General features: G+C 42.9%; 1 protein-coding gene across 2 annotated transcripts in view; it reads right to left on the bottom strand.

The window, feature by feature from the left end:
* The window catches only part of LOC146401033 (uncharacterized), a 102673-nt gene that overhangs the window by 5860 nt on the left and 81885 nt on the right, over positions 1-14928 (bottom strand). Inside the window, exon 6 of one of the 2 annotated variants that reach the window (XR_014813321.1) lies at positions 5756-5806. The exons of the other annotated variant lie outside the window; for it this stretch is intronic. The gene's annotated coding sequence lies outside the window, so the exon portion shown is untranslated. The remainder of the gene's footprint in view (positions 1-5755; positions 5807-14928) is intronic. 2 annotated transcript variants of the gene reach the window in all.

Here is a 14928-nt window from a genome sequence, read left to right as displayed (position 1 = left end):
TGGCTTTCTAATGATTGCATAGAACTAGGGTTTTGGTGGTAGGCTGTCACCCTAGAATTTTCTGGTAATGATGGATATAATTTAGCCAAAAACCAAAGAAATGTATATTAGTATTTCCTCAGATTCAAATGGGATAATTTTATTATATGCATGCCTTATTACAAGACTCTTCCAGGGTACAATCTACACACACTATTCCAGTAAGAAATATCAAATCAGGCCACATCTGTGTAATTTAGTAAGGTCCATTGAATCTTGATTAAAAAACAGAAACGATATATTCTTAATCTTATTAGAAAATGTTAAGAGTTCTTGTCATGGCTCAGTGATTAACAAGTCCGACTAGGAACCATGAGGTTGCAGGTTCGATCCCTGGCCTTGCTCAGTGGGTTAAGGATCTGGCATTGCCGTGAGCTGTGGTGTAGGTGGCAGACACAGCTTGTTGCTGTGGCTCTGGTGTAGGCCGGCAGCTACAGCTCCGATTCGACCTGTAGCCTGGGAACCTTCATATGCCATGGGAGTGGCCCAAGAAATGGCAAAAAAGACAAAAAAAAAAAAAAAAAAAAGAAAATGTTATTTGGAATGTCTTAAAAATTGTGTTAAACTGTGAGTGAATGGCTCACTCAAGTAACCCAAAGACAGAGCTAATATCTAAATAACCATTTAGCTTAGGATCCAACTTACTGCTAAGAGGTCTTGATGCAGCATTTAAAATTCTTAATGAGACTTTGACAGCTATGCATGTTCTTTTTGTGCCAAAAAAGCACAAGTCCTTCTCTTGTTCTTTTTCCACCCTCAATTCATTATATTTGCTCAAGAAAGCAGGAGACCAAACGTGTGTGTGCTAACTTTGGAAACAATTGCACAAGTTTTGCAATCTTGAACAAGTGGCTTAACCTTTCAGAATCAAAGCTTCCTCAGCTGTGCAATAATAACTACCCCATAGTGTCATTGTGAGGATTAAATGAGCGAATCCACAAAGCACAAAGCGCAATTCCTCAAGTGAAGTAATCAGTCAAATTGAAGATGGGTATAAAAGTTGTCTGGTATGAGAACATGAGAGCATAGTCATTTTCTGTCAGAGGTGGACTTACCATGAAGCAAAGCCTCAGGGCCTCCCTAGCAGGAACCCCATACAAATGTACACAGAATAAGATATTTTAGCCACAGTTGGCTTGGATCACTTTCTCTTCTCATTTGACTTCCTGTCTATCATATTTGCCATTGCATAGACCGGCACTGGAGGGCTGCAGGCATTTCTGGATTTCAGGTGTGGGAAAAGCTGAATTGGGAATATGCTTAGTTTGGTTTTATGGGATAGCTTTGACCCATACTTCTAGTATAGGCGAGTTACTGATAGCTGTCTTGGTGTTGGAATGGCTTCTAGAAAACCTCCAACTGCCCATTGTGATTTGTGCAGGTGCAAGGTGAAAGGCGTGGTCAAGCTGTTGAGTGTGTGCTCAGTATCCGGCCTCAGAAGTGTGTGGGTGGTGGGGGAGGATGCATGGTTTGATATGTACTAAACTAGATGCAACTGGTAGAAAATTCTTCCAAACCCTAGTGCTCACATTAAAGAAACTTGGTAAGAGCTTTCCCAGTATTAACCGTTATCCCCCAAATTCATATGAAGTTACAATAATGAGTTGGGAAGCTGAAAGTTTTTCTCAATATCAATAAAATAAATTCAAATAACGTTCTTTATAGAGATACTGAAGTCCTTCCAATCTCTCTATAGAAATTATAAAGTAATTGTCCTACCAAAAGTGCTCAAAAAGCATGAATCTTAAAAATAGGGGGGGAAAAGCTAGTAGAAGAATGTCAGGAAGTTAATACCATTTTGTTATCTTTTTTCCTGGATGGTTATAGTCTTTGTCAGCTTTTAGTTTATTTGTTGTGATTTCCTTTTTGGTTCCCCAATACACTTGTACTCATTTTTGGATTCACAAGCTTCAGGGGCAGGCTACCCAAATCTACCCCTCTTTGTGGTCATCTGCCCATTGCCCATGACCCTGAAGGACCTTGTTAGACACATCTCTGTTTCCTTGGCTGGAAGTTCTGAAGCACCGTGAGACTAAAAAATCTGAACATGTAGTCAGCATCCTGCATTCGCGGGTTCTGCATCTGCAGGTAAAGCGGGCGGACTGTACTGTGGCATTTTACATAAGACGCGTGAGCATGAGCAGATTGTGGTGTCTGCTGGACAGCAGGGAATCCTGGCACCAGTCCCCTGGGATACCTATGGACAACTGGATTTGTAGAGACAGGATTTAAAAAAAAAATTCATTGTGTTCTCACATTGCTGTCATTTCTTTTGGCAAGCTAAGTATTGGCTTTGCTTTACTGAAGGAGAAAATGGGGGTTCTAAGTCCCCTTCCTTCCCTGTGTAATCACACAGAAGGCTTTGTAACTATAGATTCCCGATTGCATATAATGAGATGACAAACTACACATCAGATAAACGGACCGTGCCCCAGGATTAAATTGGAGAAGGTACAACAATATAAGAGCTACTTCGTGGTAAAGAAAGCGCTTGAGATGAACCCTAACTAATGGCTGGATTAAGTCATTTCTAAAACTCCTTGCTACCTTGCTAAACGTTCACTTCAAAACAGGAGGAAGAACGATTTACCTTGAATGTGCTTCGATATTGATGTTTCCTTGGCAACAGATTCTAAATTAAAAGCAAAATACTGATGGAACATAGGCACTTTTGTTAAAGGATGTGGGCTCTGAAGTCTCAGAAGCTCTTTCCCATCTCGTATTAATTGAAAAGAGAACGTCTCTATCTTGGGTGCTGTTATGTAGCCGTTATTTTAGAAAAATCTGTCTTCTAGGCATAAACATAGGAGGCCATTTTCCTTTCCCTCTGAGTCTCTCTCTGATTTGGCCTTTTTTACTTTCTCATGGTCAGTCAGACCCATGTATGTCATTAGCCCTTACAACCACCTCACTGAGATCTCATCAGCACCAGTCTCAGGCCCAAGTGATTAGTTACGATTTTGTTGCAATTAAGGACAGACTAGTGTGAACATCTGGTGTGTACATTAGATACTGTTTTTTTTCCTCTAGATACTTTAAATTCCTGAGTTAGGATAACATTCCAGGGCCACATTCCTTATATAGTGGTTTTTGTTTGTTTGTTTGTTTGTCTTCTTGCCTTTTCTAGGGCCACTCCCGTGGCACATGGAGGTTCCCAGGCTAGGGGTCTAATTGGAGCTGCTGCTGCCAGCATACGCCAGAGCCTCAGCAATGTCGGATCTAAGCCGTGTCTGAAACCTACACCACAGCTCAGGGCAATGCCGGATCCTTGACCCACTGAGCAAGGCCAGGGATCGAACCCGCAACCTCATGGTTCCTACTTGTATTCATTAACCACTGAGCCACAACGGGAACTCCTTTTTTTTTTTTTTTTTTTTTTTTTTAAGATGCTTAGGAGTTCTCGTGGCTCAGTGGTAATAAACTAGTATCCATGAGGATACGGGTTCAATCCCTGGCCTCACTCAGTGGATTAAGGATCTGGCGTTGCTATGAGCTGTGGTGTAGGTTGAAGACATGGCTTGGATCCCTTGTGCTTGTGGTGTAGGACAGCAGCTGCAGCTCCGACATGACCCCCAGCAGGTGTGGCTCTAAAAAGCAAAATAAAATAAAACTTTTAAAAAGATGCTTGTATTGAAATGCTTTGTTTTAGGCCATCCCCTTCCTTCGAGGGATTCTGTAAGATAGATCCCCTTGGATACTGTTCCCCACAGCGTTGCCAGTCACAGTGTGGACGGGGCCATCAGCATGAGTATCTCCTGGAAGCTGCTGAGAGATACAGAATCTTAAGCCCCATGCCAGATCTACTGAATCAGGACCTGCATTTGAGGATCCCCGGGTGGTTTATATGCACAGTGAAGTTTGAAATGCACTGTTCTTCCCTGCTTGGTCTGTTTTCTTGAGGGAAGTTTTATTTCAGGTATAACCTAGAGGTTACGTTTCTGGGCTTGAGGAAGGCAAGGAGTTTGCTTGATTGGCAGTTGCCAGCTCTTACTGGTGAGGTGCTTTTGGCAAATCCGCTTACCTTCGCTAAGGCTGAGTCTTCTTCTCAGTAAAAGGGAGACTATATAATACACATCTCATGGTGTTATCGTGATCACTCAATGAAAAAATACAGACAGTCAAGCCTGTATTCTAGATGTGCATGGTGACCAATAAACATTAGCCATTATTATGTTACTCTTTTCTAAACAATTTTTTTTTTGTCTTATGGGACCATATAACATGATTTTTTTCATGTGCTTATTAGCCATTTTGATTCTTTTTAATTTTTATTATAATTTATGTTCTTGTGCCAATTTTTGCTGCACAGCAAAGTGACCCCATCATACATATACATATATTCTTTTTCTCATATTCTATCAATGAATTTTTTTTTTTTTTGGATGGGGGAGGATTTAACTGCTAGGAAATATAGAGCCAAATTTACAGCCCTTTCCATCAGATATTTAACTTTTTTTTTTTTTTTTTTTTTTTTTTTTTTTTGTCTTTTGTCCTTTTAGGGCCGCACTCTGGCATATGGAGGTTCCCAGGCTAGGGGTCTAATCGGAGCTGTAGACGCCGGCCTACCCCAGAGCCACAGCAATGCCATATCTGAGCCGCATCTGCAACCTACACCACAGCTCAGGGCAACGCCAGATCCTTAACCCACTGAGAGAGGACAGGGATCAAACCTGTAACCTTATGGTTCCTAGTCAGATTCGCTTCCGCTGCGCCACGATGGGAACTCCACCAGACATTTAACTTTTTGATTGACCTTACCCCAGCTTCGTCTTATTTTTATATTTATTTTTCTTCACTCTGATTTCCTCAGATTTTTATTTTGTTCTGTTCACTATGGTATCTTTGTAAGCCCCTTCAAAATGATTTATATTGAGATATGACATAAAAATAGTCACCACAATTACAAATTTATTCTGCAATTTTCACTCCAAACTACGTTGCCAGTCTTTTTTTTTTTTTTTTTTTTCTTCTGATACCAACTTCCTGCTATAATTACATTGGTTAACTTAGTAACCCTGTAAAGCAGGGATGCTTAAAACAATTTTCAAAGAATGTTTTCCCTCATGTTACTTTCTTGTTTACCACTGTATCTCCACTATGGTACCTTACATATAATAGGTGCATGATACATATATTGAGTGGATAATTGTGTACAAATTTATATCTTACATCACCTACAGATTTATGTCTCTTCATGTTTGCTATTACATTCAAATCTGGAACGGGCACAGGACTCAGATCAAGTGCCACCTTGTTGGGAAGACTTCCTTGACCCTTTAGCCCAGACAGAAAGGTTTTCTCTTTCCAAAACCATGGAATTCACTTCCTGTCTTACCCAGCTGGCACTTGACATTCCTTCTTGTTGACAGCTCTCCTTGATTGACCGAATAAACTTTGGAATCAAGAAGTCATAGGTTTGGAGCTCCTGTCGTGGCTCAATGGTTAACGAATCTGACTAGGAACCATGAGGTTGTGGGTTCGATGCCTGGCCTCACTCAGTGGGTCAAGGATCTGGCGTTGCCATGGGCTGTGGTGTAGGTCACAGACATGGCTGTGATCCCACGTTGCTATGGCTGTGGTGTAGGCCGGTGGCTACAGCTCCGATTTGACCCATAGCCTGGGAACCTCCATATGGCGCAGAAGCGGCCCTAGAAAAGGCAAAAAGACAAAAAAAAAAAAGAAAAGTCATAGGTTCGATCCTCTTTGGGCCACTTACCAGCTGTGTGACTTTAGGAACATTACCCAGTTTCTAGGGCTGCCATTTCATCTGTAAAATGGGAAACACAGGGTCTTGTATCACTACAACGGGTGATGTGTGCAGGTGATGAGCCTATTACCTGGAGATACTGTCATAGTCGTGTCTTTTTTCCCCCAAATTAAATTCAGTAATCTTCTCTTGTGGAATAAGCAAGAAATTATTATGGGGCTCTGAGTGAAATCCTATTGCTGTAACTCTTGAAGATTCTTTTTGCCTCGGGCTCCCATGACTGACAGAAGCTGCTGGAGTTGTGTCTACTGATGATCCGTAGTGAATTGTAGCTATGATTCAATATTGTCTAGGTTTAATGACTCGTCAGTGGTGGCGGAGGAGGAAGGTAGAAAATATTTACTGTTACCCAGGGATTGCTGCACAACACAGTTTCAAACTGTCCTTGGATTCCCTTTGGTTGTTTTTCTTTACCTCCCCTCTTTTTATTCTGTAGCTTGCTTGCTTGCTTGCTTGCTTGCTCTCTCTCTCCCTCCTTCTCTTTCTTTCTTTCTTTCCTTCCTTCCTTCCTCCCTCCCTCCTTTCCTCCTTCCTTCCTTCCTTCCTCTTTCTTTCCCTTTCTTTCCTTTCTTCCTTTCTTCCTTCCTTCCTTCCTTCCTTCCTTCCTTCCTTCCTTCCTTCCTTCCTTTCTTTCTTTCTTTCTTTCTTTCTTTCTTTCTTTCTTTCTTTCTTTCTTTCTTTCTTTCTTTCTTTCTTTCTTTCTTTCTTTCTTTCTTTTCTTCCATTTCTCTTCCTAAGAATACATCATCGATATCGGAGTTAATTTGTTTCCAAGGGAGTGCTGTGTTTTCTGTTCTCCTTTTGGAAGTCTTTAAAATAATCTCTGACCTCTTTGAGCTCTATGCAGGGGCGTGTTTTCAAGGTTCTGAAATGCAAAATGTGTGAGTCAAACAAACAAATCTTTTGTCTCAGAATTCTGAAAAAAAGAGTAATTAAAACCATTCTCTTATTAGAGACTATACATGAGATGCTTTTTCTACCCAACATTTCCTTGGTGATATTGGTATATTCTATTATAAAAATCTGTATATTTGCAGAAAATTTTCTTATAAATATACATTTAATAAAAGAAGAGTTCTTTGAACAACAAAGGCTGGTGCATCAGAGCAGTATGCTCATTGTACATCTGATATGAGTCTCTAACGTCTAGTTCTTTCTCCGTACAACGCTGAGGAGATCTTTCAGATTAAATCTGATCGTCTTGCTTTCTGATGAAAGTCACATTTAGGAGTTCCCGATGTGGCACAGCTGAAACGGATCCGACTAGGAACCATGAGGTTGTGGGTTCGATCCCTGGCCTGGTTCAGTGGATCCAGCATTGCCAGTGAGCTGTGGTGTAGGTCACAGACTCGGCTTGGATCCTGCGTTGCTGCGGCTGTGGTGCAAACCAGCAGCTACGGCTCCTCTCAGACCCCTAGCCTGGGAACCTTCATACGCCGTGGGTGCGGCCCTAAAAAGACAAAAACAAAAAGAAAAAAAGAAAAAAAAGAAAAGAAAGACACATTTGCTTGCTCTTGCCTACAGTATTAAATCCAGGATGAAAGACTTTGATTATTCTGGCTCCAAATAAACTCCTTTGCCCCAGCTTTTGCCCCTGGAATGTGGACTCCCCAAGTTCCAGCCACAAAGGCCTTCTTACCCTCACTGCCTACAGGTGGCGCTCTTTGCCAGCTGGTCCTCTGCATAGGCTCTCTCTTCAGCTCATCTGTTAAGAACCAGCCTAAATGCCCTTTCTGCTTGGAAACCTCCTTGGATTTCCCCAAATAATCATTCTTTCCTCTTGGGCCCTGTAACAATTTATAGATAACATTTACATGGTACTTATTATGCTAGATAATAATTTTTCCACTTACAAATTACAAACTTTTCCATTTACAAATCTCTGATTAGTTTATGGGATATTCGAAGGTGGGGATGTTACCTCTTTCGTTTTTTGTTTTTGGTTTTTTTTTTTGTCTTTTTAGGGCTGCACTCACAGCATATGGAGCTTCCCAGGCTAGGGGTCCAGTTGGAGCTGCAGCTTGCAGCCTATGCCACAGCTCTGGCAATGTTGGATCCTTAACCCACTGAGCGAGGCCAGGGATCGAAACTGTGTCCTCATGGATGCTAATCAGATGCATTTCCACTGAGCCACAACAGGAACGCCACCTCTTTCATTTGTATTACCCACAATCTTATATACGTGGAATGAATATCAGTGAAAACAACTCTACTATATACATTTAAAATAAATACTTATACCTTCGAAGTAATTTTTAAAATAAACCCAAGTTCACATCGATTTTTACAATTATGAGTCTTATAAAACACATTAAAATATTTATTCCTTGTGTGGACCTGTTATTTGAAGGCATATGTCAGCTCTCAGATGTCTCAGGTTGCCTGAGTTTCTCTGCTGTTATCAGCATGTCAATGCGGCTGCAGTTCAGATTCCCTGTTGGTCACTTAGCTGATCTTTTTGGTTGGTAAGGGACCAAGGGTAGCCACAGAACTCTGTAACCATGGAGATAAGATGCCCTATTTTAACTTTTCAACAGAAAAGATGAGATGCTCTAGCACTTCTGTGCCTGTGGCTCCCAGTGGAATTTTTGAGAGCCATTCAAGCATTTAAGCTATAGAATCAGGCCTTGAACAGATAATTACTTTTTCCTTTATACTAGGTACCTTTTAAATTAGGGGTGGTGACTGACAGCACATACAGTCCATGACCAGGCAAATAGGAGGTCTAGGGCAAACCCGGGAGGCTTGTCGTTCTTATAATACACCAACTGGGAAAAACCGTTTAAGCTAAGGGCTTTACTTTTTAAATAAAATTGGAGTACTTACCAAAAAAAAAAAAAAAAAAAAAAAATGACTGTGGGCTTTTTCGTGTGGTATGAAATAAAACTATTTTGGAAGACAGATGTGATTCTTGTAGAAAATCAAAGCCATTTGTTTAGACTGTTTTCCCACCAAGATTAGTCTTAGACCTTGTTAGAATGGGCAGTCTTATGCATCGGAGAGATACTGGGAAGGTACAGGGTTCAATATCCTCCTTTATCTTTCGTCTGGAAATCTAATTTGCCAGCATGTTTTCCTTTAAAGGTTTACAAGCCATTATAATGTATAATATACGAAATATATTTCTGGGAAAGGCATCACAGCAAAGGAGGGGCGGAAATTTAGTGGCCTGTGAAATAAAACTGGTCTGTAGCTGTATTTGGCCTGAAGGCAGTTTCGTATGTTGTTTTGAACCAACATTTAATCATAGGGAGGCATCACATAAAAAAAAAAAAAAAAAAAAAAAAAAAAAACCTACACTACTCTACACTACTCTGTGTTTATTATCATCAAACATCAGGAGATGTGGCAAAACTAAATTCCTACGAGGCTGGAGTTAAATAGCTGTTCTCCTATTTAAAGGGGCCAGATTTTCTCTCACTCATCACAGCCTCTACTCCTCCCAAGTTATATTCAGATATAATTCTTTAGGCCTTCCTCACTCATTTTCTTACACTCCTCTTAAAAAAACAGAGTAGGCTCAGGAACTGACAATTTGGGGGCTGACAACAGAGCATCTGCTTTGTGTTGGGCCTAGGATTGCCTTCGTCTCTAAGATATCTGTACGAACACTAAGACTTTTCTATGCCTCTCTCTTGCATTGCTCCTGCCTGCTATGGGCTGAATGTTGTGTCCTTCCCAAACTCATATGTTGACACTCTCAGGGCCACTGTAATGGTATTTGGAGTTGGGGATCTTTGGGAGGCAATTAGGTGTAGATGACGGCGGGGCCCTTATCACGGGATTAGCGTCCTTATAAGAGGGGACCAGAGCTAATTCCTCTCTCTGCCCTAGAAGGACACAGCAAGAAAGTGGTTGTGTTGATAAACCAGGAAGAAGTTCCTCACCAAGAACTCCACTCTGATCTCAGCCTTCCAGTCTCCAGAATTGTGAGAAATGAATGTTTATAATTTAATCCATCCAGCCTATGTTATTCTGTGATATCAGCCTAGCTGACCAACACACCACCCTCATTCTCCCCTTGGGATATAATCAGTAAATAAACAAGCCAATGAAAGCAAACAAAATATGCATTTCTAATGCATTTTCCTTCAAGCATTCATTCAAAGACTAGTACTGGTTACATTCCTTTGTTTGTTTGTTTGTTTTTTGTCTTTTTGCCTTTCCTAGGGCTGCTCCCGTGGCATATGGAGGTTCCCAGGCTAGAGGTCTAATCGGAGCTGTAGCTGCCAGCCTATGCCAGAGCCACAGCAACTTGGGATCCCGAGCCACGTCTGTGGCCTACATCACAGCTCACGGCAATGCCAGATCTTTAACCCACTGAGTAAGTCCAGGGATCGAACCCAAAACCTCATGGTTCCTAGCTGCATTCATTAACCACTGAGCCATGATGGGAATTCCTACAGGTTATATTTCTAGCATAAATACATACATTCATACCACACACAGACGTCAACGTGCCAGAGAAACCTGACTTTTACTTGAGGGTAACTTGAGTTGACTGAGTTTTCTCAAGTTGTTGAGTATACCTCAATTAGGAACATTTTTTCTTTTTGGCTGTGCCTCTGGCACGTGGAAGTTCCCAGGCTGGGGATCGAAACTGCACCACAGCAGTGGCCCGAGGCCCAAGTGACAAAGCCAGATCCTTAACCCACTGAGCCATAAGAAAATGCCAACAGGGAACATATTTTAATTCTTCCTGAGCAATGCAGCAAATCTGAGTTGAGGCATGGAACTTATTCTGTAACTTTAATTGGTATGAAAAATTTGAATAATCTATTCCCAAACCTCATCCTCCACAGGAGAGGCACTGTTCAGGTAAGAGGTTTACTTGACCTTACAGGGCTGTGAGGAATTTGAGAAGAGCGGAAACACTGGGCAGACCTGGAGATGCTCCAAGACGGAAGGGAAGTATGGGAAAATGCTTTCTTCCTTCCTTGGAAGTTTTTAGAGTCTTAGAAGTTTATCAGAGGCCTCTAATTTCCTTTGTCCAATATTCCTGAATGTTCAGTGATTTCAGAAACACCATGTTTATTTTATCATTTGTAGTAAAGTTTAAATGCAGATATTTGCACCCGAGTTTGTATGCCAACTTTCTTGGAAGCATAATCATTTTGAGTTAATACTCATGCACAGTAAGTTCTATGTGGTGGCCATGGGGATGCACCGCTTCAATGTCCCTTTAAGAGAAGCAGTGAGGAACACGTGAATTGACAGCCTAGCTCTTACACCTTTGGGTCCACCAGTGCAAGGATGTGAGGCCACCCTTCCCCAGGCTGCTCCCCACCAATCACCCACTATGGTGTGGGTGCCAGAACCAGCTTGGAGTTAGCGTGGGGACACTCTATTGCCTGCCACTCCAGTTTCCAAGAACTGTGCTTCTATCTGAGGCTCTTCCTGCCCAATCCCTCCTTCCCTTTCTCTTCGCAAATGTCAGACCTACATCCCGGTCTGAAGGCTCTCCCTGACTTCCCTTGCTTTTTTCCCTTCGCAGACAATTAATCTCCCTCCTTCCCGCCAATTAATCTCTTGCACTTTGATCTTGTTTTGGCATCTGCTTCTCAACGGATCCAAACTGACACATTGTAAGTGACTAATTATTATTACCAGAGTCAAGAAGGATGATAGAATATCACACGAGGACCTGAGGAGGACTCTTTGGGTGCCTTAAAAAGAGCACCATATGATCAGGAAGGACAGACTTTCCTATCAATCAGCATGGATGTTATGTCTCTTGAGACAGTGAGTCTCCAAATACATTTTAGAACAAGACGCTTGTTACTGCTCTTTGCAAGTGGTGGTGGAAATCAAATCTAGCAGAGCTCAGGCATTAACTCATTAAACAAATACAGCAGGAGTTCCCATTGTGGCTTGGTGGGTTAGGAACCCAAAATAGTCTCCATGAGGATGCAGGTTCGATCCCTGGCCTCATTCAGTGAGTTAAGGATCCAGTGTTGCCACAAGCTGCGGTGTAGGTCACCGATGTGGCTCAGATCCGGTGTTGCTGTGGTTATGGCATGGGCCTGCAAGCTGCAGTTCTGATTTGACTCCTAGCCTGGGAACTTTCATATGCTTCAGGTGTGGCTGTAAAAAGAAAAGGAAAGAAAAACCAATAACAGCAAATAATAAACAGAAAAAGTCTCAATAATGAATTGCTAATTGTCACGGTCAATAAATGCCTTGAGGAGTTCTCATTGTGGCTCAGCAGTTAGCAAACCTGACTAGCATCCATGAGGATGCAGGTTTGATACCTGGCCTTGCTCAGTGGGTAAGGATCCAGGGTTGCTGTGACCTGTGCTGTAGGTCGCAGAAGTGGCTGGGATCCCGAGTTGCTGTGGCTCTGGTTTAGGCCAGCAGCTACAGTTCTGATTGGACCCCTAGCCTGGGAACCTCCATATGCCACGGGTGTGGCCCTAAAGAGAGACAAAAAGACCAAAAAGTAATAAATAAATAAATAAATAGATGCCTTGAATTCGGATAGAGGAGGGAAGTACCACCTGGGACTTTAGAAGTTTGGGTGAACATTTTAGGATAAACGTTTTTTCTAAAAGCTAGATATCACACCTGGATAAGGGTTGGTTACCAATTGGGGAGGTGATAACAGAGGAGGCTGAAAGAGAGGGGTTATATGAATATTAGGGAAGGTAGTCACCAAACAATACTTTAGAGTTGACTTCCCCTAATGGGGTCTCGGGACCTCTGAAGAATTATAAATTATCTGTAAAAAATTGAAAAATATTTTGTTTTCATTTTTTTTTTTTTGTCTTTTCTGTCTTTTTAGGGCTGTACCCATGGCATATGGAGGTTCCCAGGCTAAGGGTCTAATCAGAGCTGTTGCTGCCGGCCTATGCCAGAGCCAGAGCAACCCCACGTCTGAGCTGCATCTGCGACCTACACCACAGCTCACTGCAACACCGGATCCTTAACCCACTGAGCGAGGCCAGGGATCGAACCCGCAACCTCATGGTTCCTAGTCGGATTCATTTCTGGTGCGCCACGACAGGAACTCCTCATTTTGATGCTAGTATAAAAAAATAGTATTTGCATACTTGGGATCCCCTGAATCATCTTCTGAGGGCTCCCTCTCAATTCCTTTGCCTCCCCTTGTGTTTGTGTTTAGAATTATGTTGGCCCCCAACAGAACCATCTTCTTATCACATGGTGATGAGGAAAAATGCGAGCAGACTTAACATGTAAATGAAGCCTTCTTGTCAAGGGAAGCCAAGGGGGCATCATTTGCATACTGTAGAAATAATTATTTTGCAGAACAGTGGTTTGAATAGAGAGTAGTGGTGACAAAGTGGAGTCATCACCTAGTACAGGATTATATGTCACAAATCCAAAGCCATCATGTACTGACGGGTGTGACACAGCAACTTAAATTCAGCAAAGTTATTTTAATTTTCGCATTAAATGAATGTGGTACAGTTGAACTTTTTTTTGTGTTTACAATAGAATTTGTAGGTTTGAATTGGCTTTATCATTATTATATAAAATGTATAAGCTTAAGACGTCTATACTCAGTTTTATGTACAGTATGATTCTCATGGGAGCCCTCTCAACACTCCTCCTGTCCCCATCCCCAAAGGGAGAACTGCGTGCTCACTCAGCGTACCTCTGGCTCCCTCCCCAGCACTCCAAAGGAGGAGCTCCTTCTGAGTAGATAACTGGAAAAGAAGCCCATGGTAGGTGAAGCTCAGCTGACTTGGGGGACACCTGCAGGCAGCTGGGTGTGAGAAGAGACCATGTTTGCAAGCGGCACCTGCTCGAGCCCTTGGGCTGGGGCTGGAGCACCGCCCACTGTCATCTCACCACCAACCAATCAGAAGAAAGTCACACACCCTGCAGCCCCCATCCCCAATTTTCTCTTCCTTTTCTGGGCCCCAAGGCGACTGTCCTGTTAGGCCTCCTGTTCGACCCCAGTCTGTTTCAAGCGCTCACAAAGGTTACCCCTGACAGGCTCCAAAGGTTTCAGACTAAGTTTTTGCTACTACACGGGTGGAAGCCGGTGTCGAATGCACAATGCCTTGACTTGGATCCGGTAGAGAGAGACTTCCACTTTACTAAATAGAACGGTGCTCCCTCCCAGCAGGAAGCAGTTCCTGGAGAAAGAGACCTCCACCCCGGTTCCCAAGAAGTATCTTGAGCATGATGAAGTCTTTCGGGGGTTGGGGGGAGTTGACAGGGAACCATTGACGGAAACCGGTCGCCTTGGCCAGGCACCGCACCAACCCCTTGCATGAGCTGTGTCACAACAGAAGGTCCCAATAAGGAACACAGGGCTGCCGCTGAAAACTAACGGGAAGAACTGAGGGGGGCTAAAAGGGAGGAGGTGGCGGCGCCGGCTGGTAACATGTCCTGCCAACCTTCCAGAAGCCCTCTTGCTGGAATCCATCTTGGCTGAGAGATGCATGAGCTGCCAGGAGGGGCCCTGAGTTGGATCAACTATGGGCACGAGCAGGATGATGGGCCAGAGACAACCCAGAAATTAACCCCATTACCCTAAACCCTGAGACTGTGAGCTGCCTGGCAGAGGAGTTCTCCCGGGTTCCCTCAGCCTCCTGCTCCCACCCCCCCACCCCACGCCCCTTCCCAATAAAGTCTTTTGCTTTGTCAGCATGGGTGTCTCCTCAGACCATTGATTTCCAAGTGTTGGGCCCTGGAAGGGGTCCCCCTTCGGTAACATACCAGACTCCTCAGTCATGCTGGGGGGTCTTCAACAGGAAAAGGGAGGGGACATAGGCTTAGAAAGCAATGTCTTTCTAACTAATAAAGGGCAGAGAAAGAAAAGGAAATTCACACGTTTGGGGTTGTGGAGAAAGAGTCTGGGGGGATTTGGGTAAGAAAAAAAGTATTTTGAGGAGGCTAGAGAATGTGGAAGCAAAGCCAATCTGAGAAATGTTTCTTGGGGTTGTAAATAAGATGCTCTTCCTGTCCTTAGTGGAGTCCCAGGAAAAGACTGGAATTCCTTTTTCAGAACTATGAGGAGGAAGGCCCGGGCAAGGGACCCTTCGAGGTTGGTTTTTTTGATATCCCCACCGCAATAGACTGCAGATAACCTGATTCCTCTAATTACATACCAATTAAGTTAAGCAGGAAATTTCTCAAGAATAGACCTTACA

This window comes from Sus scrofa, chromosome 8, assembly GCF_054392235.1.
Source record: "Sus scrofa isolate SSC_HxYL_T2T_F1_AM1 chromosome 8, Sscrofa_HxYL_maternal_Yorkshire_Landrace_v2.0, whole genome shotgun sequence".
Taxonomy (NCBI): domain Eukaryota; kingdom Metazoa; phylum Chordata; class Mammalia; order Artiodactyla; family Suidae; genus Sus; species Sus scrofa.
This window is presented reverse-complemented; position numbering and strand designations above follow the sequence as displayed.